The 22,628-nt window shown below is 38.8% G+C and overlaps 1 protein-coding gene and 1 long non-coding RNA gene across 2 annotated transcripts in view; one reads left to right on the top strand and one right to left on the bottom strand.

Moving 5' to 3' along the window:
* Positions 1-22,628, top strand: part of LOC111773381 (uncharacterized) — a 160,685-nt gene that overhangs the window by 128,581 nt on the left and 9,476 nt on the right. The window contains exons 6-9 of the long non-coding RNA XR_011438985.1: positions 15,963-16,241; positions 16,335-16,412; positions 22,233-22,289; positions 22,406-22,577. This is a non-coding gene — a long non-coding RNA (uncharacterized lncRNA). The remainder of the gene's footprint in view (positions 1-15,962; positions 16,242-16,334; positions 16,413-22,232; positions 22,290-22,405; positions 22,578-22,628) is intronic.
* Positions 20,399-22,628, bottom strand: part of PRRX1 (paired related homeobox 1) — a 95,628-nt gene continuing 93,398 nt past the window's right edge. The window contains exon 5 of the mRNA XM_023640540.2: positions 20,399-22,554. The gene's annotated coding sequence lies outside the window, so the exon portion shown is untranslated. The remainder of the gene's footprint in view (positions 22,555-22,628) is intronic.

Raw genomic sequence — 22,628 nt, 5'->3', positions numbered from 1 at the left:
GTGCAGTTTCCAAGATTTAAATTGGGAGTAAATCGTAGCAGGATAAAATGTCTGGCACTGTTCTTTGCTGGGTATAAAGAAATGGGAGTGGGGAATGTGCTCTTAGCAGGTTTTAAAGAAAATTCAATGTTTTGGACACTGGCTGCCCCACCACCGCCTGAATACCTCCACCATCACTAACTCCACATCACTAAAGCATGAGCAACATCTGAGCATTCCTGTCCCCCAGCTAGCAGGACATTTTGTTGCTTTCATGCTTGAAAAGCCTTTTTCCATTCCCAGATATTTCCAATATTTTATTCTAAGTTTTTTTCTTATGATTCCTTTAAAAAAAGCCAAACAACTTTTAAGTTCACCTAGCATTTTCGCTGTATGATGTAAGGTGAGAATCTAATTTGGCGTTTTTATTCTAAACAGTCAATTTTAACACCATCCTACCTCTAATTGAATAGTATTTTTATTTTATAGGTATAGAGGTTAAAAGAAATCAATAGTTGGGTAATCAGATTTCCAAGTGACCTCCTAACTTACAATAATGAAAGCCTTTGCTAACAAAATAATCTAAACAACTACCTATTGGCATAGCAATGGTTGAAGAAATAGCCATTTAAACCCCTTATAAAGTATAATGTGTTACATTACTGTGAAGTAGTTTTAAAAATAGGAAAGTCCTATTCAACCTCCTCTCTCCATTAAATAAACACACTTCTCATCCCCTCGTTATACATCTACAACCCTAGACCTTCCACTCTCTGCTTTCCATAGCCCAAACTTCTCCACAGACTTCCATTTTCATGCCCCAAAGCTTTGTTTCCTGTTAAGATTCTCCAAGGAGGACGTTTATTTCATTCGTTCTAACTCCCTGTGATGGAAAACAAAGAGGTGGCTTTGGCATTGGACAAACCCAGATTCAGACATTGGCTTGATTACTTAGTCTTTGGATAAATTACACAGACACTCTGGATCTCACTTTCCATATCTGTCCGTTGGAGAATCTCTGAGAGGTAAGATTAGCACTAATGTAAATATACTACTGTATAACAGAAAGCCATGATTATTTTTGTGTGTGTGATTTTACTTGAGCCATAGGCTGCAGACTCCTGAGACAGGTTGACAACAGAGTTAGGGAATAAACACATATTGCTCAGAAAGCCTGGACTTGGAGATGGATGCAGTTTGAGATTATTCATCCTTAGAGAGAAGATGAATGCATTTTCGTTGTGGAATATTTACATTATGTTAAGCCAAAGCATTATTGAAAGCTTATGTATAGGAATATAAATGTGGATATTTGGATAGCCAAAAGCATGGAGTATATGTGGCAACTACCCTCCATCCTTTCTTGACAACATTCTTCTGCAGTTTGATGGAACCAAAGATAAGGATGCTCTGTGCTTCTCTGGCTGGAAGATAAGCAAAGAATCTAAATTAGCCTGCTTATATCTAAACTTGCTAGAATTTGAAATTGGAGCACACTGACAAAGGCGGAAAACTGAATATTGTGTATCAAGGGGCCAGGATGTTTGATGAACAATCTCTCCTTTACTGCTGTATGGATGTATGGAGTTATCCCAGTTTCTGCTCTTCCTGAGCCTGGTTCTGCAGCTTTCCCATTGATTCGTGGACTGCCCCATATTCTCCCAATGAGTTCAAGTTAGCCAGAGTCACTTTCTATAACTTGCAACAAAGAACCTGGACGAATAGAATCCTCACTTGGTAAAAGTGGAGGCTGAAACTTCAGAAGCTAAGTTACTTGCACAAAGTTTTCGCAGGTAGTATGTGGTAGTACCAGGACAGGAACCCACAGACTTTAACTTTAGAATTTGCCTCCTTCTGATGCTGGCTTTTGCCACACATGCCATTTTTGATCTCGTGAGATCACCGTGGCTGGAAGAATCTCCCCTACCCTTCAAGGTCATGTACTGGTGCCAGGGTTAGAAAAACAACAACAACAACATCCACATCAACAAGCAAGGAAGCAAATGACACTACTTAGACTATTCTCTCTTTCTATCTGGTTACAGTACAAATTTTTCATAACTACATGGTTTGCCATGCCCTTGCAATAGTCCAAGCCACTGTCTTTGTTCTTAGTCACTCCCAGTTGTTGAAAGTGTGCCAAGATTCATTAGTGTCCCAAAGGAGAGGATTACAGTCAGGACCCAGATGCAGCCTGACCCTCATGTAGCGGCTGGGAAAGTAGGTAGTTAATCCCTTCCAGGGAGAAACTGAGAGATGGATGTTTTGCCTCCTTCCTCTGCACTGAGTCTGGGTGTAAGCTGCTCCCGCACCCATTTAAAATCTGCTTATTTGTTTGCTACAGTCCTGTGTGCCTCATGAATGCAAGGCTTGTTGTCTATCAGAGCCAGCAATCTGAGACCCCATCCCTCGGGCAGTAGCCACAAAAGCTGGGGTGCCAGATGTGTGTACAAGTTCCTTCCAGAGAGATGCTGGCGATTTGGCTTTATCATTGGTATGAGTGAGAGGAAGAAGGTGGGGAAGTGCCCACCAGCTCTCCCAGGCTCTGGGGAGGATTGCAGCCAGCCCCTAAATTCATGCTAAATTAGAAGCTTGACCCCCAGGCGGCATCTTCTAAATTAGGCAGTCAGACTCCTTTCACAGAAAGACTAGAAGATGGGCATTTTTGTTTACTCCCTCTGAGCCGGGCCCTGAATGGTTAGCTGTGATGAATTCTTGTGCACCAGTTAAGAACTGCTTCTTTGTTTGCTTTAGTCTTGTGGGTCTTGTGGGTCTTGTGAACACAAGCCCCATTGGCTTTCAGAGCTGGAGGTTTGGGGGGTCCATCCTTCTGGTAGAAGTCTTAAAAGTTCAAATGCTAGATGTGTGGTCTAAGCACTTCACTCCTCGGGGAGAAGCTGAGAGTTGAAAATTCCCTCCTGATTGCATGGCATTGTGCTAAGGGTGGGGGTTTATGGCGAGAGTCTGTCTCAGCCTTTCACGTTCATTTCTGTGTGGGTATTTTCTCATTCACCCAGTATGTAGGAGTCACTCAGCCAGTTTCTGGATTTCTTTCAGAGGGAATTGTTCCAAGTGTAGTTGTACATTTGGTATGTCCATGGGAAGAACGATGTTCAAAAGCCTTGCCATCTTGGTCCCTCCCTCTGAATATATCATTCTTAACTAACATTTCATCTTATGGTTTTAGTGATGGTCATTAGCACAATCAATTATTTCATTGTGAAGTTGCAAAGTGCTGGGTATTTTTTTAAGTTATATTATTTTCTATGTTTATTAGTTGGTATTTTTCTATAATGAAGAGTTTTCTTTTATCAACTAGAAATAAACTACAGTTCCTCTTTAAAAATTGGATAAATACTTACTTTTCCCTTTATTTACTAGTAATATTTTGATATAATGATCACCTCCAGTGTTGATTTGGCCCATAGAAGCTCCTCAAAACTGACACATTGCTATTAGTTTTGAACTCTTGCCTTCTGACATAAAAAGTCTCAGGATAACCTTGTTATTTCCCAAACCAAGACCTAGAATTTACCATTTCACCACACCATCCTAATTGCTCTAGAAGGGAATTATAGAGCAGAAACCAATTATGAACACTAACGTGATAATTGTCACTTGGAAGATAGTCATTTTAGGCATCTTAAGTGAACAGAGCTAAAGAAAATATTTAAAAAGGAATTACGAGTTCTGACTTCTCTTTTTGGCCAAGGTGGACTAAGAGGGACCAGATTTATCCTCTTGCTGCAAACAACCAAAAAATAATCTATATGAAATAACAGTTTTCAAGATACTGGCTATCAGGCAAGGGATACCGATCTCCAAAAGATGGAAAACAAACAAGATGAGTCTTATGATTATCAAAGTTATTTCCTTAAGAGAGTTCCCAGACCCCATTTCAGGAAGTGGGAGCCCAAGTAAAGTCCAGTAGATTGCCCAAGTTGAGGAGAAGAATCTGAATATCCAGAAAGAACAAGGCACTAGAGTTTCACATTAGATTCCTGGGGACTAAGGCATATAAAGAAGCAAGAAAATATTTGGGGCTGGCCTGGTGGCATAGGGGTTAAGTTTGCATGCTCCACTTCAGTGGCCTGGGGTTTGCAGGTTTGGATTCTGGGCACAGACCTACAAACCACTTGTCGAGCCACATTGTTGTGGTGACTCACACACAAAATAGAGGATGATTGGCACAAATGTTAGCTCAGCGGTAACCTTCCTCAAGCAAAAAGGGGAAGGTTGGCAGCAGTTGTTAGGTCTGGGCCAATTTGCCTCACCAAAAAAAAAAAAAAAAAAAAAGGAAGAAAATATGACCGTTAATGAAAAGAAACTTAAATCAACCAAAAATGATGCAGAACATACATAAGTACTAAAATTTCAAAAAAGGACATTAAAATAGTTATAATAACTACATTTCATATATGCAAAAAAGTAGAAATATGGAAGATATAATATAAATAAAAAACTTCTAGCAATGAAAACTATACTGAGTTAAAGAAATACACTGGATGGGATTAATGGCAGATTAGACATCACAAAAGAAAAATTAATAAACTTGAGGATGTAACAATAGAAATTCTCCAAAATAAAACATAAATAGAAAAAAATAATTTTAAAAAAGACCATTAGTGCACTGTGGGAGCACTTTAAGTGGGCTTTTATAGGTATAATTGGAGCCCTAAAAGGAAAAGGGGTTACACAAAAAGTATATGAAGACATAATGGCCAAAATGTTTCCAAATTGGATGAAAATTAAAAATTCACAGATCTTAGAATCTCAGAAAAACTCTAGCACAAGAATCTTGAAGAAAGCTATACCAATGCACATCATAATCCAATTGCTTGAACCCAGAGATGAAGAGAAAAGTCTAAAAGCATCTGTAAAACAAAGAAACATTAAAAATATAGGAACAAAAGTAAGGATGGCTACAGATTTATTGTCAGAAACAATGCAAGTGGGAATACTGGAGCAACATCTTTAAAGAACTGAAAGAAAAAAATTGTCAACCTAGAATTCTATACTTAATGAAATCATCCTTCAAAAATGAATGACAGTCTTTAAAAAAGAAAGAGATTCTCAGACATTCAAAACTGTAATAATGTATCAGCAGCAGACCCAAACTACAAGAAATGTTAAAGGAGTTCCATCAGGCAGAAGGAAAACGATATCAGATGGAAGTATGGATCTTCACAAAGGAGCAAAAAGCACCAGAAATGGTAACTGTGTGGATAAATGTACAAGAATTTTTTCTTATTATTTAAATGACTTTAAAACATAATTTTAGTTTTAAACAAAATTATAAATGAAAATAATAACAATGTAGTGTGAGGTTTATAAATCTGGAAAAGCAAAATGTTTCATAACAACAGCATAAAGTTAAGAGCAGATAAAGAAAAGTATAGTATTGTGAAGTTGTTATGGTGTATATGAAGTGGCATATCACTTGAAGGTTGACTATGATAAGTTAAAGATGTATACTATAAACCCTAAAGCAACTAGTAAGCTAAGAAAACAAAAAGTTATAGCTAATAAGTCAACAAAGGAGATGAATGGAATCATTTTAAAAAAAAAACTAATCCAAAAGAAGATTAAAAAAAAAGAGGAAACATAGATCTCATCAAGATGGCAGTGTAAGCAGACTCTGAACTCATCTCCTCCCAGGAAAACAACCAGGTTACAACTATTTTTGGAAAAATTACCCTGGATGGAAAACTGAAAACTGGATAAAAAGAACCCCCACAACAAGGGACAGTCCTGACTAAGGCGGAAGAGGCAGAAATTCCTGCTGGAGAAGAAAAAAGCCACCTTTGGGAGCAGCAGAGCTTCTCAACTGGCCAGGTGGGAGCTACCCTAAGGTACGCAGCCCTCCTTGGAGGAGTGAGGTCCGGGGCAGGGGCCGATATTGCTATAAGCATCCTTCAGACTCAGCCCAACTGAGATGAGGGTCTTACTGTCTGGCTTTGCTGGCTGTTATCTGCAGTGAGGACACCCCCAGAAAAGCTATCAGCCGAAAGCCCAAAAGACCTGGGTCTTAAAGGGCCCATGCACAAACTCACTCATTGCAGCAACCTAAAATCACCAGAGAGAAGGCTGACAGTCCTTTGGTGAAATGAGACTCACCTATTGGGCTCTGGTGGCATCTTGGTGAGAGGGGAGGCTTCTCCAGGGACTGAGACATTGGTGGGGATCATCGTTCTGACCTGGGCCAAGTGTGCTAGCATGGACCCAGGTGGGCGCCATTGAGGTTCTTTCCTTGGCCTGTTAGCCCAGGGGTCTGCCACACCCACTAGAGCACAGATTTAATCCAGCTGAGCCAGTGCAGGCAGGTGCCCTAGGGACAGGCCCCACCCAACAGCAAGCCCTCAAGCTACTTTTTGGCCTGCATTGACTGGGTGCCTTGATCCTCTACTGGCAGGCGACTGTGTCTGCCTCTGTGGGGCAGGGCCTGTGTGAGGACCACGTGAACTGTAGGGGGCATTGATGGAGAGGTGGGGACCTCTGCAGTGCCGTGTCGGGGTATGCTCCAGGGGTTTGGGAAGTATGCAGGGACCAGGACTGTGTTGACAGTGTTTGTGGTCTCGTGGGGATGAAGCTTATCAGCAGCACAAGACCTGTGCTTCACAAATAGCCATAAAAAGGATCAGCCCCACCTTCCAAAGCCTGAAACAATTGAGTGCTCCTATGCCTAGAGCCAGCCCCACACAGCTGCACTCCTAAGAGAACTGACAACAGCCTTGTAGGCCTGAGGCCTATGGCAACTGTAAGCCCCCGAGACCAGCAACCAGCTACACTGGGTAACAACCCAATTAAGAGGAAATCTGCAATAGGAGTGTGCTGATAGACTTTGTAGCCAATGGTGCTGAAGCTCCCCAAGCCAGATTCACAAACAGCTGGTCAGGGAAGGAAAGACTAGACTCCCTGGGTACCTGCAGTAAGAACAATCCTGCCGCAGCAGAAAGACACAAGTAGCCCACAAAGTGTCATGCCTGGATCATTTGGACCAGTGATGAGAGGGAAGTACCCTGCTGGGCCTCATAAGACACCTCATACATAAGGCCACTTCTCCAAGACCAGGAGACGTAGCTGACTCACCTAATACATGGAAATTAGCACAGAGAAAGAGGCATAATGAGGAGACAAAGGAATACTTTCCAAGCAAGGGAACAGGACAAAACCCCAGAAAAAGGACTAAATGAAACAGAAATAAGTGACCTACTCGACAAAGAGGTTCAAACAAAATATCATGATGCTCACAGATATTGGGAGAAGAATGGATGAACAAAGTGAGCTCATCAGCAAAGAACTGGAAAATATGAAAAAGAAACAATCAGAAATGAAGAATACAATACTGTAAATGAAAAATTCACTAGAGGGACTCAATAGCAGAGTAGAGGATGAAGAAGAATGGATCAGCGAGCTAGACAAAAGACTAGAGGAAATCACCCAAGCTGAGCAGAAAAAATAAAAAAGAGTTAGAATGAGAACAGTCTAAGGGAATTCTGGGACAATATCAAGCACACCAACATTTGGATTATAGGTGTCCCCGAAGGAGAAGAGAGAGACATAGGGGCAGAAAATTTATTTGAAGAAATAATAGATGAAAATTTTCCTAACCTAAGGAAGGAAACAGACATCCAAATACAGGAAGCACAGAGAGCTCCAAACAAGATAAGCCCAAAGAGGCCCATACCAAGACACATTATAATTAAAATGTCCTAAATTAAAGATAAAGAGAGAATCCTAAAAGCAGCAAGAGAAAGGACACAAGTGACATACCAAGGAAAGCCCATTAGGCTATCAGCGGACTTTTCAGTCGAGACCCTACAGGCAAGAAGAGAATGGCACAACATGTTTAAAGTCCTAAAAGGAAAAAACCCTACAGCCAAGAATACTCTATCCATCAAGGTTGTCATTCAGAATGGAAGGAGAGATAAAGAGCTCCCCAGACAAGCAAAAATTAAAGGAGTTTATCACCAAGAAACCAGTTGTACAAGAAATGCTGAAGGGGCTTATTTAAGTGGGAAAATGATGACCCACAAATAGAGATTAAAAAAAAAATTATCAAAAAAAACAACATAAAAAACCAGGCAACAAAATCACTTGTAAAGGTAAAAATATGGTAAAAGTAGCAGATCAACTACCTGTAAAGATAATATGAAGGTTAAAATACAAATGTACTAAAATCACCTATTTCAATGACAAAAGATACTATGATTTCGAAAACATAAAATGTGGGAAGAGGGGAGTGAAAAAGTAGATCTTTTAGAAAGAGGTCAAGCTAACGAGTTTATCAACTCAATATAAATTGTTATATACATAGACTATTAAATAGGATCCTCATGGTAATCACAAATCAGAAACCTATAATAAGTAGGCAAAAAAATAAGACAAAAGAAATCAAACATATTACTAAAGAAAGCCATCAAACCACAAGGGAATAGAGCAAGAGAAAAAGACAGGAACAGAAAAGAACTACTAAAACACCCAGAAAAAAAAAAGTAACAAAATGGCAAGAAACATGTATTTATCAATAGCTACTTTAAATGTCAATGGACTAAATGTTCCAATCAAATGCCACAGGGTGGCCAACTGGATAAAAAAACAAGACCCATGCATATGCTGCATACAAGAGACATACTTCAGACCTAAAGACACTCACAAACTGAAAGTGAAAGGATGGAAAAAGATATTCCATGGAAATGGAAAGAAAAGAAAGTGGAGTTAGCAATACTTATATGAGACAAAATAGACTTTGAAACAAAAACTGTAACAAGAGACAAAGAGGGGCACTACATAATGATAAAGGGAACAATCTGACAAGAAAATATAGCACTTGTAAATATCTATGCACCCAATATAGGAGCACCTAAATACATAAAGCAATTATTAACAGACATAAAAGGAGAAATAGACAGTAATACAATAATAGTAGGGGACTTTAACACTCCACTTACACCAATGGATAGATCATCCAAACAGAAGATCAATAAGGAAACACTGGTCTTAAAGGACACATTAAACCAGATGGACTTAGTAGATATATAGAGAACTTTCCATCCAAAAAACACAGAATACGTATTCTTTTCAAATGCACGTGGAACCTTCTCCAGGATTGATCACATATTGGGCCACAAAATAAGTCTCAATAAATTTAAGAAGATAGAAATAATACCATGCATATATTCTGACCACAAAGGTATGAAACTAGAAATCAACTACAGGAAGAAAACCAGAAAAGCCACAAAAATGTGGAGATTAAACAAAATGCTACCGAACAACAATTGGGTCAATGAGTAAATCAAAGGAGAAATCAAAAAATTCCTGGAGACAAATGAAAATGAAAATACGACATGCCAAAATCTTTGGGATACAGCAAAAGCAGTTCTGAGAGGGAAATTTATAGCAATTCAGGCCTACCTCAACAAACAAGAAAAATCCCAAATAAACTATCTAAAAGCGCATCTAAAGGTAGTGGAAAAAGAAGAATAAACAAAGCCCAAAATCAGCAGAAGGAAGGAAATAATAAAAATCAGAGCAGAAATAAATGAAATAGAGACTAAAAAAAAGTAGAAAAAAATTAATAAAACCAAGAGCTGGTTCTTTGGAAAGATAAACAAAATGGACAAACCCTTAGCTAGACTCACCAAGAAAAAAAGAGAGAAGGCTCAAATAAATAAAATCAGAAATGAAAGAGGAGAGATTACAATGGACACCTCAGAAATACAAAAGATAATAAGAGAATACTATGAAAAGCTATACACCAACAAATTGGATAATCTAGAAGAAATGGATAAATTCTTAGAAAGATACAACCTTCCAAAACTGGACCAAGAAGAAGTAGAGAATTTGAATAGGCCAATCACCAGTAAGGAGATCGAAAACAGCAATCAGAAACCTCCCCAAAAATAAAAGTCCAGGACCAGATGGCTTCCCCGATGAATTCTACCAAACATTCAAAGAAGACTTAATATCTATCCTTCTCAAATTCTTCCACAAAATTGAAGAGCAGCGGAGACTTCCTAACTCTTTCTATGAAGCCAACATTATCCTGATACCAAAACCAGACAAGGACAACACAAAAAAAGAAAATTACAGGCCAATATCACTGATGAACATCGATGCAAAAATCCTCAACAAAATACCAGCAAATCAAACACAACAATACAATAAAAAGAGCATGCATCATGATCAAGTGGGTTTCATTCCAGGGATGCAGGGATGGTTCAACATCTGCAAATCTATCAACGTGATACACCACATTAACAAAATGAAGAATGAAAATCATATGATCATCTCAATAGATGCAGAGAAAGCATTTGACAAGATACAGAATCCATTTATGATAAAAACTCTAAATAAAATGGGTATAGAAGGAAAATACCTCAACATAATAAAGGCCATATATGACAAACCCACAGCAAATATCATTCTCAATGGAGAAAAACTGAAAGCTAGCCCTCTAAGAACAGGAACCAGACAAGGATGCCCACTGTCACCACTCTTATTTAACATAGTATTGGAAGTCCTAGCCAGAGCAATCAGGCAAGAAAAAGAAATAAAAGGGATACAAATTGGAAAGGAAGAAGTGAAACTGTCACTCTTTGCAGATGACATGATTTTATATGTAGAAAACCCTAAAGAGTCCACTAAAAAACTTTTAGAAACAATAAAGGAATACAGTCAGGTCATAGGATACAAAATCAGCATACAAAAATTGGTTGCGTTTCTATACACTAACAACAAAGTCGCAGAAAGAGAAATTAAGAATACAATCCCATTTACAAATGCAACAAAAAGAATAAAATACCTAGGAATAAACTTAACCAAAGAGGTGAAAGATCTGTACACCGAAAACTATAAAACGTTGTTGAAAGAAATCAAAGAAGACACAAAGAAATGGAAAGATATTCCATGTTCTTGGAGTGAAAGAATTAACATCATTAAAATGTCCATACTTCCTAAAGCAATCTATAGATTCAACACAATCCCTATCAAAGTTCCAACAACATTTTTCACAGAACTAGAACAAAGAATCCTAAAATTTACATGGAACAACAAAAGACCCTGAATAGCCAAAGGATCCCTGAGAAAAAAGAACAAAGCTGGGGTATCACACTCCCTGATTTCAAAATATACTACAAAGCCGTCGTAACCAAAAGAGCATGTACAGGCACAAACACAGACACACAGATCAATGGAACAGAATTGAGAGCCGAGAAGTAAACCCACACGTTTATGGACAGCTAATATTCGACAAGGGAGCCAAGAGCATAGGATGGAGAAAGAAGAGTCTCTTCAATAAATGGTGTTGGGAGAACTGGACAGCCACATGCAAAAGAATGAAAGTAGACCATTCCCTTACACCATGCACAAAAATCAACTCAAAATGGGTTAAAGACTTGAATGTAAGACCCAAAACCATGAAACTTCTAGAAGAAAAAGAGTCAGTACACTCTTTGACATCATTCTTAGCAGCATATTTTCAAGTACCATGTCTGACTGGGCAAGGGAAACAAAGGAAAAAATGAACAAACGGGACTACGTCAAACTAAAAAGCTTCTGCACAGCAAAGGAAACCATCAACAAAATGAAAAGACAACCTAACAATTGGGAGAAGATATTTGGAAACCATATATCAGATAAGGGGTTAATATCCAAAATATACAAAGGGCTCATACCTCTCAACAACAAGAAAACTAACAACCCAGTGGGCAAAAGATCTGAACAGAGATTTCTCCAAAGAAGATATACTGATGGCCAACAGGCATATGAAAAGATGCTCAACATTATTAGCTATCAGGGAGTTGCAAATCAAAACCACAATGAGGTATCACCTCACTCCGGTCAGAATGGCTGTAATTAACAAGACAGGAAACAACAAATGTTGGAGAGGATGTGGAGAGAAAGGAACCCTTGTTCACTGCTGGTGGGAGTGCAAACTGGTGCAGCCACTATGGAAAGCAGTATGGAGTATCCTCAGAAAATTAAGAATAGATCTACCATATGATCTAGCTATCCCACTGCTGGGTATTTATCCAAAGAACTTGAAAACGCAAAGGCATAAAGATACTTGCACCCCTATGTTCATTGCAGCATTATACACAATAGCCAAGACTTGGAAGCAACCTAGGTGCCCATCAAGGGACGAATGGATGAAGAAGATGTGGTATTTATACACTATGGAATACTACTCAGCCCTAAGAAATGATGAAATCCAGCCATTTGTGACAACATGGATGGACCTTGAGGGTATTACGCTGAATGAAATAAGTCAGAGGGGGAAAGTCAAATACCGTATGATCTCACTCATAAGTAGAAGATAAAAATGATGACAAACAAACACATAGCAATGGAGAATCGATTGGTGGTTACCAGAGGGGAAGGGGAGGGAGGGCAAAAGGGGTGATTAGGCTCACATGTGAGGGGATGGACTATAATTAGTTTTTGGGTGGTGAACATAATGTAATCTGCACAGAATTTGAAATATAGTACGATGTATATCTGAAAGCTATATATTGTTATAATCCAATGTTACTGCAATTAAAAAAACAATAAAAACTTTAAATAAAAAGAGGAAACATAAAACAAAAACAGAATCGACAAATAGAAAATAAATAGTAAGATGATTCAATAAAAACCCCTAGCTTTCAATTTTTTGTGTTTACCTCTGCCACCCAGCCTCCAAAGGAATCTATAGCTCCCAAAACCTCTCCCTCCCTTCCAAAGCCTTTTCCTGTGCACTTTCCAAGTCCCATTTTTTTCACTCTCAAGAATCCAATGCTTTGACTCACCAGATCTTCTAATCTGTGCCTAGTATCTAATCTGTGTTCAATATCTTGTGTGGATAGATTTCATTTATAGGCAGCTACCATTATCGAAAGGACTCCTTCCTGTCTTCCTTCTCACTTTCCATTCATTTTTCAATGATATGTAAGGCGGCTTCTGATTCAGCACAGCTTTCTTTCCAAGATCAGCAGTGCCCTTATTGCAGACTTTAATGGATACATCTCAGTCCTTACCTTACTTGATAAGTTTGTACCTTTAGACATTTTTGGCTACTCCCCATTTCTTGAAACATTCAGTTTTTACTTTTTTTGAAATAACGCCCTCTTGATTTTCCTTCCATCTTCTTGCTTGCTTCTTGGTGTTGTAAACTCTTTCTTCTATCTGTCTCTGTTTGACCCAGAGTTCTTTCCTAAATCCTAATCTCTTCTCACTCTAAACATGTTCTCTTCCTTTTATAGCTTTACTTTTCATCTCTGCGCTAATGATTCTCGAATAGTTTACTAAACCAAGATCTCAACCTGCATACCTAACTGGCTGTTGAACACTTCTATTTTATGTTCCAAAGATACCTCAAACTCATCATGTCCCAAATTAAATTTATTACTATCTAAGCCTTCGCCTTTCCCAATCCTACTCATCCTTTTAAGCACTACTATCAATGATTTATCACCAACCATACAATTATCCAAACCCGAAACGTGGTGATCATTCGTGCCTCTTCCTCTCTCTCTTCCTCATGGTCCTGATGGTTCTACCCCTTTGGTATCTGTTGACTCTGTCCACTTATTACAATTATTATTACCATTACCTTAGTTCAAGTCTATCATTTTTCGTCTGGATTATATCACAGCCTTCTATTTCCTGCCTGCAATAATTTTCTTCTTCCAATCCATTACTCATACCAAAGTCAGAGGGCCAGCCCGGTGGCTCAGCGGTTAAGTGCACAGTTTCCACTTTGGCAGCCCAGGGTTTGCCGGTTCGGATCCTGGGTGCGGACATGGCACCACTTGGCAAACCATGCTGTGGCAGGCATCCCACATATAAAGTAGAGGAAGATGGGCATGGATGTTAGCTCAGGGCCAGTCTTCCTCAGGAAAAAGAGGAGGCTTGGCAGCAGATGTTAGCTCAGGGCTAATCTTCCTCAAAAACAAAAAAAAAAAACAAAGTCAGAGTGAGTTTTGTAAACTACAATTTAATCGTGTCCCTCAATTGCTTAAAATTTTAAAGGCTCAACGTGCCTTCAGAATAAGATCTAAATTCCTTAAAATGGCATATAAAGTCAATAGGTTAGCCCCCTCAAATTCAGCCTCTTATCTCACTACACTTCTACTTCACATTCTACATTCTAGTCATACTGAACCCTGTGCAATTTTTATCAACAATTTCAGGACTTTGTTCATGATTTCCCTCTTTTTTCGCATAGTTAACTCTCCATGACCTTTTAGATCTCATGTTAGATCTTCCTTCCTCTTTGAAGCCTTTCCTGATCTCCTACTGCCTCAAGAATGAATGAGAGGCACCTCTCTGATTCCATTATACCTGGTACTTAACCCTCTCATAGATCTTGTCATACTGCAATTGTAATTTCTTGATTACAGGTCTGTGCCTCTATTAGATGATGAATTCAAATAACGATGAGAAAAGACGTCTTCGTCAACTTATCACTAGCACCTAGGAGGGAACCTGGTATATAACAAGTACTCAGTGAATAACTTAAATGAATAGATAAATGCATGCATACATATACAAATAAGTGACTTACATGTAAATGTTTATTCCAGTTGTTAAGCTATCTATTGATACTTCCCTTTGTACATTAAAAAAGCATGAACGTTATTCCCAGGTGGGTATGACTTGTAAAACTCACAATGTCAATAAAAATCAGAGTTATGTTTATTATTTTAGACTGAAAGATTTTCAAATCCCTTGAAGTAGTAGGTACATATTTTCAAAGAAAAGTGGAACTTTGCTAAGTTCTACTTTATAGATGGTAATAATAGATAACACTTACTGAGCACTCACTCTGTGTCAATCAGCGTTCTTAGCACTTTACACATAATAAGTTATTGAATTTTCACAACAACCCAATGAGATTGCTATTGTCCCATTTTATAGATGATAATCTGAGGCATAGTTAGATTTAGCAACTTCCCCCAAATTACACGGCTACTAAGCAGAGCTGAAATTTTAACCCTGACAGTCTAGCTGAAAAATGCTTTTGGTTTGAGAGCTTTAGTATGTGAATGCTCTTTCCACTCTTTGATTTATCTTCCAATCTTTGTTATGTCTACACGTGTAAATGTGGAATCTATTCTATGAAGACTTTACAAAACCAACTCAGAGTTAACTTTATCCTTTAAAACCAAAAGCACAAATGCTAATACCTATTCTTGTTATAATGTAGAATAATGCCCCCATGTGTGCATTCGTTTCCATAAATTTGACCAAGCATGCATATAGCACTTAATTTCCCTCCTAAGTCTCAGGATTGACTACATAATTTGCAGGGACCAGTGCAAAATGAAAATGCATGGCCCCCTGTTAAAAAATTATTAAGAATTTCAAGGTGTCAACAGCAGAGCATTAAACCAAGCGTGAGGCCCTTCTAAGCACAGGGCCCTTTGCAATTGCACAGGAAGCACGTCCATGAAGCCAGTCCTGCTAAGTCTCCTTCCTAAGAGGCGATGGAAAACCCATCCCTTGCCTACAGTTGACAATCACTCAACAACAATACCGCTTAGCTTTTTAGTATGTAAGACTGAAAATTGTATCCTCGACTTTAAAACCACACCTTTTAGTTGTTTAAGATAGCAATCCTCACTACCATTATCACAGCACAGAAATTTTATAATCAAATTGAAAATCCAGCACGTATAATGTGTCTATGTATTTTACCCACCAAAACACCTTCTCCACAGTTCTGTGTGATAGAAATAAGTGTTTCTATTTTACACATAAATAAACAGACTGAGAAAGATTAAGTAACTTCTATAAGGTCACTTAGCTAGAAGATTTGAGGAGCTGCCAGTTAAGCCCAGAGCCACTGCCTTCAAAGCCCACTCTTTCCATTATATCATGCAACTTCTTTTGTCGCAATGGTGAAAAGCGCAACCAGTGATGGACTGAGAAGTTGGATGTGAGACATTTAGTTTTTGCTGTAAACAAAAAAATCTTACTGTTGTTTTCTCTATTGATTGCAGATTCTTCAATCTCGGGCATGTATGCACAAGACAATATATGATTTTTAAAGAGAACAAAGCTATCTTCTGAGGCTTGGTGAGATCGCTACTGGGAGTGCTGTCATGATGGTCACTCTCAAATACCCGGGGCAGATGCAGTCTATTAGGAATTACAAGGCCAGCTGTTGTTTTATATCATTAGACATTTGAAACCAACTGGGAAAAATCTACTTCTGCCAAGAGGCAAGTCCCCGGGCTCTGCAACAAGTATCAATTCCAATTTGGTTGAAGTTGCACAGGGTTAGCTTTTTTCTATATTTCTTATGGTTCCAGAAGTGATTCTCTGCATGTTGGTTGGAGCTTAACCTGAAGTATGTCATATTTTCCACCTAGATTGAAGAAGATGTGCGTTTACTCATGTCCTCTAAAATAGAGCTGGGGCACACGTTTTCCATCAAGATTGAAGAAGATGTAAGTTTATTCATGCCCTCTAAAACAGAGCTGGGCATAAAACTTGGGACTTCGAGTTGAGAACAGTGCATAATTTGCAGAACCAACTGTCTTGCCTTAGACAATGTGAAAAAGAATTATAATTTGTTATTCTACCTCATGAACAGTTATATTGTCCACTCAAGGTTTTTAGCCATCCAGAAACTCACAAGTGGCTCTCCTTGGTGAAATTTGATTTTGAATTTGACAGCAAGTCTGATGATTTCATAACATTTTAGAATCATGAAGTGTTAACATTGGAAGGGACCTTGGAGATCACATAATCTAAATACCTCATTTTGCAGATGAAGACATTGATATTCAGAGATGTTTCAAGGTGGCTGAAGTCATAACGTTAGCATATGAGCTGGTCCTGGAAATCAGAGCTTCTGATCCTGGTTTAGTTCTCTTTCCATTACTCCACAGCTGCCTTGTTCTACTTAATGGACGTGTCAAACTCCATTTTCTCTTATTCTGCCAGCAGTTTCCAGTTCAGCAGGGAAGCTCTTTGAAATTGGAACACTTCAATGAATCAAGTTCTATTGAGCATATACTTATTTTTTTTAGTATTCAATGCAACATTCAGCATGGTGCTTGGTACATAGGGAGCCTTCAGTCATTTTTATGTTCACTTATTCAGTCAACAAATATTTATTGTGCAGAAAAAAACATAATAGGTGCTTATGAGAATGGAACTCATTGTTCATTTCTGCTAAGTAAGACACGATCCTTGCCCTAAAGGGGCTTACAGTCCAGTGGGACATAAACAATAATTGCTTAATTAATAATTACATGCATATATATATTATTGCATGTATACATGCTATAACAAAGACACAATAAAATACTGCAGAAAGAAAGATGAACTTTGGCAAAAGGCTTTATTAAGTAGGTGACGTATGGAATCAAATAATGTCACCAAAAAACTCAGATGTGAGGAATAGCACTACAGATTATGGAAAAAGCATGAACAAAGGCACAGAAGCATAAAGGGTCATGAAATAAGTTTTGGAGGATAGGCTGCACAGCAGGTGAGCAGGATATTGAGGTAGAAGGGCAAGATTAGTTCAGATCTTGGAGGCTATGGACTATCAGGCAAAGGAATATAGATGTTATCATGTAAACAATGGGGATATTAAGGTGAGGGAACTGAGATGATTCAATCTGTGTTTGGAGATAGTGTATAAGTTGTACTGGAAAAGCAAGACAAGAGAGAGAATCAGTAAATAATTAGGCATTTGTCTCTACTCAGTGTAAATAAGATAATCCCACTGATTGTGTTTAATTATATCACTTTCTTCTTTAGGATCATAAACAGCTCTCTATGGTCAATCCTTTAAAATTTAAAATCCTCAGCCCTTCACCGAATTCCTCCTCTATACCATGTAGCCACGAAGAAAAACAAATGTAATAAAATCTTCATGTTTGTACATTGGTGCATTATTACAAGCCACTTCCTGATACATTGTCCCATTTGATCCTCACAAGTGTCCTCTAAAGTAAGCAGGAAAAGGTTAATATCTTCTTTTTATAGATGACGAAATAAAGGCTCAGAAAGATAAAGATCAATTTATCGAGGGCCTATTAACCATGTTATTCCAGTCCTCAATTTCCCTAAGTTCACACATCCAGTAAAGCGCAATGACATCACAGTTCCTTGACTTCTCTCCTCCAAAGATCATGTCCTCCCTGACCTCTGCCACACTCTCCCATGGTCATTCCTTGGACATTGTTGCTACCAATAACTGCAACATCTCCAACTTTTTTTCACTCTTATTCTGTTTTTCCCACTTGCTCCCGTTGTCAACCCAACCCTAATAACCCTTCAAGCTCACCACAATTAATACCCTACTACTTTCTCACTGGGTCTCCCTTGCTGTCCTTTTTCCCTTCCCTTACACATCTTACATTTATAGCTAAAGATTAGAATCACTACATTGTATATACCCTCAATAACCTTGCCCTTTCTCACTTATCAAAGCTGCAGCCTAAAAACCCAACCATCCCATCTATTTCATGTCTCCATGTATCCATGCCTGCACTCATGCAGCTGAACACGGCTGGGAAAAAACACACAGCCATGTTATCCGCTTTGACCTTGATTTCATAACCACAGACTTCACATGGGCCTTAATACTGTCAGGAAATCAAAGTATCCACACCTAGTCCATTTACTGTCCTACTGTTCTAGATGAATAGTTAACACCTTCTCTCTTCTCAAATGTCCAACACCTTCTCCCTCATCCTCACTTTCAGCTGATGACCTTGCTTCCTGCTTTACTGAAACACTGAAGTAAATAGAAGAGAATTTTTAGACTCTGATCATCACTTTGACTTACCTATCAGCATATGTAGGTACATACTCTCCCTTCTTGCCTGTTGTTAATCATAAACTCTCCCTATGCTCTTACGTAAGGCCAAAGTATCCACCTGCACAGAGCAGATCCCACCGCCTCTCACCCGCTCAAGGACGTTACTCCAGGATTTCTCCCCTCTCACTCCTACAACATCAATTTTTCTCTTGGTACTGGAAAATTCCAAACAGCATGCAAATAACTTCATTATTTCTTCCATCTTGAGATCAAAACCAAAAGTATTGCTTCACCCATCAACACTAGCCCCATCCCTTTACTTCTCTCTGCAGCAAAGAGTTATTTATACTTGGTGTTTCTGATTCCTCTCATTTCTTAAATTCATTTTTTTTTAATTCTATGTGATTTTTTTTTTTTTTTGGCAGGGAAGGATTCAGCCTGAGCTAACATCTATTGCCAATCTTTCCTCTTTTTTTTCTTCTCTCCAAAGCCCCAAGCATTGTTGTATATCCTAGTTGTAAGTCCTTCTAGCTCTTCTATTTGAGCTGCCACAGCATGGCAACTGACAGACAGGCGCTGTGGTTCTGCAACCAGGAAGCGAACCCAGGCTGCCAAATGGAGAGTATGGAACTTTAACCACTAGACCATCAGGGCTGGCTCACTTAAACTCATTTTAATCAAGCTGTTACCTCCACCATAATCAAAACTGCTCTTGACAAGGTCACTAATAGCTTCCCCATTGCTAAGCCCACTTGTCAATTCTCAGGCTTCTTTTTACTTGAACCATCAGCAATATATGACACCATTGATCACTTTTCCTTGACATATTTTCTTCATTTGGCTTTTACAACTTCAACTATCTTGTATTTTCTTCTGTTATTGCCCCTTCTCAACTTGCTTTTGTTGGTTTCTCCTGGTCTGCTTACCTCTCAATGTTGCAGTGTTCCAGAGTTCAGTCCTTGGTCCTTTTTTCTTTCTCTAACTATACTCCCTCCTTTGGTGATCTCACTCAGTTGCATGGCTTTAAATACAATCTGTAGGCCAATGACTCTCACATTTATGTCTTCAACTCAGAACTCTCCAGTAGACGACAGATCTGTGTATCTACTCCCCTACCTGACATTTTACTTGAATTTCTACTAAGCCAACCCAAATTCAACCTGTCCCAGACTAAACTCCTGATTTTCTTTTCTGCTCTGCCCAGATCTGTTCCTCCCAAAGCATTACATATCTCTGTTAATGGCAATTCCATCCTTCCATTTGTACAGGCCAAAAGTTTCCGGTCATTCTTGACTCTTCTCTTTTTCTCACATCACCATTCAATCCATCAGTAATTCTGTTTGTCTCTATCTTCAGAATCTATGCAGAATTCAAACACCACACAGAATGTCTTCTGCTACCATCCTAGTCTGAGCCACCATGATCTCTAGGCTGGATTATTGCAGTAGCCTCCTGAAAGATCTCCCTATTTCTATTCTTGCCCCTCAATAGTCTATCCAAGTGGCTCTCAACTAGGGGCAAATTTGTGCCCCCCAAGGTACATTTGGCAATATCTGAAGATATTTCTGATTGTCACAAATGGGGGAGGTGGTACTATTGGCATCTAGTGGGTAGAAGTCAGAGATGCTCTAAACACTATAAATGCACAGGACAGCCCCACAACAAAGAATCATTTTATTCAAAATGGCAGTGGTGCTGAGTTGAGAAACTGTTGTTTATCATCATCACAGCTGCTAGAGTGATCCTTTTTTCAAAACAAAGTCAAATCTGTGAATTTCTCTGTTAAGAACTCTTCAAAATTTCTCCATGTCACTTAAAGTAGAACCAAAGCTTCTACAGTGACCCATGAGGCCCTACACGATCTGGTCCCCAGACAACTCTCTAATGTTCTTCTCCCATGCTCCGTCATGCTTATTCTGCTCCAGAGGCACAACCTCCTTGCTGTTCCTCAAACATGCCAGTTATGCTGTCACTCCAGGCCTTTGCTCTAATCATTCACTCTGGCTGGGATGCCCTTACCCTGGATACATGTTTCGCTAAGTCCCTCATCTCCTCTAAATCTCATCTACTCTTACTAGTTAGCATTACAAACTGCTTCCTCCCCTCGCATTTCTTGCTCTCCTTACTCTGTTTTCTTTTTCCATAGCAATTACTACCTTCTAAGACGTTACAAAATTTACTTTTTTTTTTAAAGATTTTATTTTTCCTTTTCCTCCCAAAGCCCCTGGGTACATTGTTGTGTATTTTTAGTTGTGGGTCATTCTAGTTGTGGCATGTGGGATGCCGCCTCAGCATGGCTTGACGAGCACTGCCATGTCTGTGCCAAGGATTCAAACTGGCAAAACCCTGGGCCACCAAAGCAGAGCTTGCAAACTTAACCACTTGGCCCTGGGGCCGGCCCCTAAAATTTACCTTATTATGTACATTGTTTACTGTCTGTCTCTGGAACCTAAGCTCTATCAATGTATCTAGAAGTATACTTGCATACAGAAAGCACTCAATAAATATTTTTTGACTGAATGAAGAGGTTGTTTGAAGCAAGAAGCCCAACAAGATAAAGCTGGATATGTTAGCATAAGTAGATAGATCAAGTCATTCTCACAACAAATCTAAAAGGAAGACATTCTTAACCCTATTCTCCAGGTGGGCAAGAAGTTTAAGTGACTTGCCCAAAGTCACATGGCTAGTAAATAGGGGAGCTAGGATCTGAACCCAAGTCTATGTGACTCCAAACCCTCTGCCCTTTAAACAGTGTTAAATGCACCTCAATAATCAATATGAGATTAACATAGGCTGGAGAAGGGGAATCTCAGATGACTTTTACCACTTAACAAGCTGAGCAAAATAAAGATGGGAAAACCCAAGAACAGATAAATAAACAAGGCTGGCAAAATTCTGTCTGAAAGAATAGAGGTAATGAGAGTAGAAGAAAGAAGAACAAAAAGAGAAAAATATGGTATTGTCAGAGAATCACAGAGCTGGTAGGAACTTAGAGGCTGTGTAGTCCTCATTTAATAGATGGGGATGCCGAAGTCCAGGGGCAGGACGATTTAATCTAGTTCAAAAGTGGCTCTGACATGGCAGAGTCGGAGTGGAAACTGGGACATCCTATTTTAATCTAGCACCTTTTTTCATCATGTCTCCCTCATGTTTTTGTACAAAATAGAGCCGCTCCTCAAAATAAAATTGGCCACTGTGAGAAGACATAGTAAAAACTTGAATAATTTGATTTAACTCAAGAGTGAGGGAAGTGACTACTCAGAATAATAAACTATTTCTTAATAGATTATCTTTAACTTCAGATGATGACAAAAACTAAGTTTAAAAGGTGTTAAATATTGATGCTTCAGTGATCTATTTTAATTAACATGCTATTGTTAATGTGTATTGCTGATACATAAATGTTATATACATATATAAATAATGTATTGTTAATATATAGCTTTTCTTTCTAAAGTAACTAAGAATTGTTTTCTTTCTTAAATTCCAGAACATTTCCACAGGCTACGATCCACCTCTCTAATCTAGCAGAGACGTATTTATTTATGTAGGTATAAGTATTATATACATGTTTGTATTTATTTATCAATCTTCTCTGAGCATGCCAGGAGTATGAACTTATTTCTCAGATCATGACACTGTCTCACTCATGTGTATTTATAGCCAACGGAACTGTGTAGAAGATGGGCAGCTTCTCCAAGCCTGGGCGTGAAGCAGCTTTCCAGAGCATTAGATTCTCCTCTCTTCTCAGTGACCAGAATCTCTCTGGCATTAGGGATTCCATTCTGGCTGGTGACAAACAGCTGTGACACCTACAAAATGGAAGTAAAAGAGGGTAAGAACTGGATTCCAGAGCACCTTCCCCTGAGCTCCAATCTCTTGGGTT

Source organism: Equus caballus, chromosome 5 (genome assembly GCF_041296265.1).
Source record: "Equus caballus isolate H_3958 breed thoroughbred chromosome 5, TB-T2T, whole genome shotgun sequence".
In the NCBI taxonomy this organism is placed as follows: Eukaryota; Metazoa; Chordata; class Mammalia; order Perissodactyla; family Equidae; genus Equus; species Equus caballus.
The sequence above is the reverse complement of the archived record's forward strand: the minus strand, read 5'-3'. Positions and strand labels throughout refer to the sequence as shown.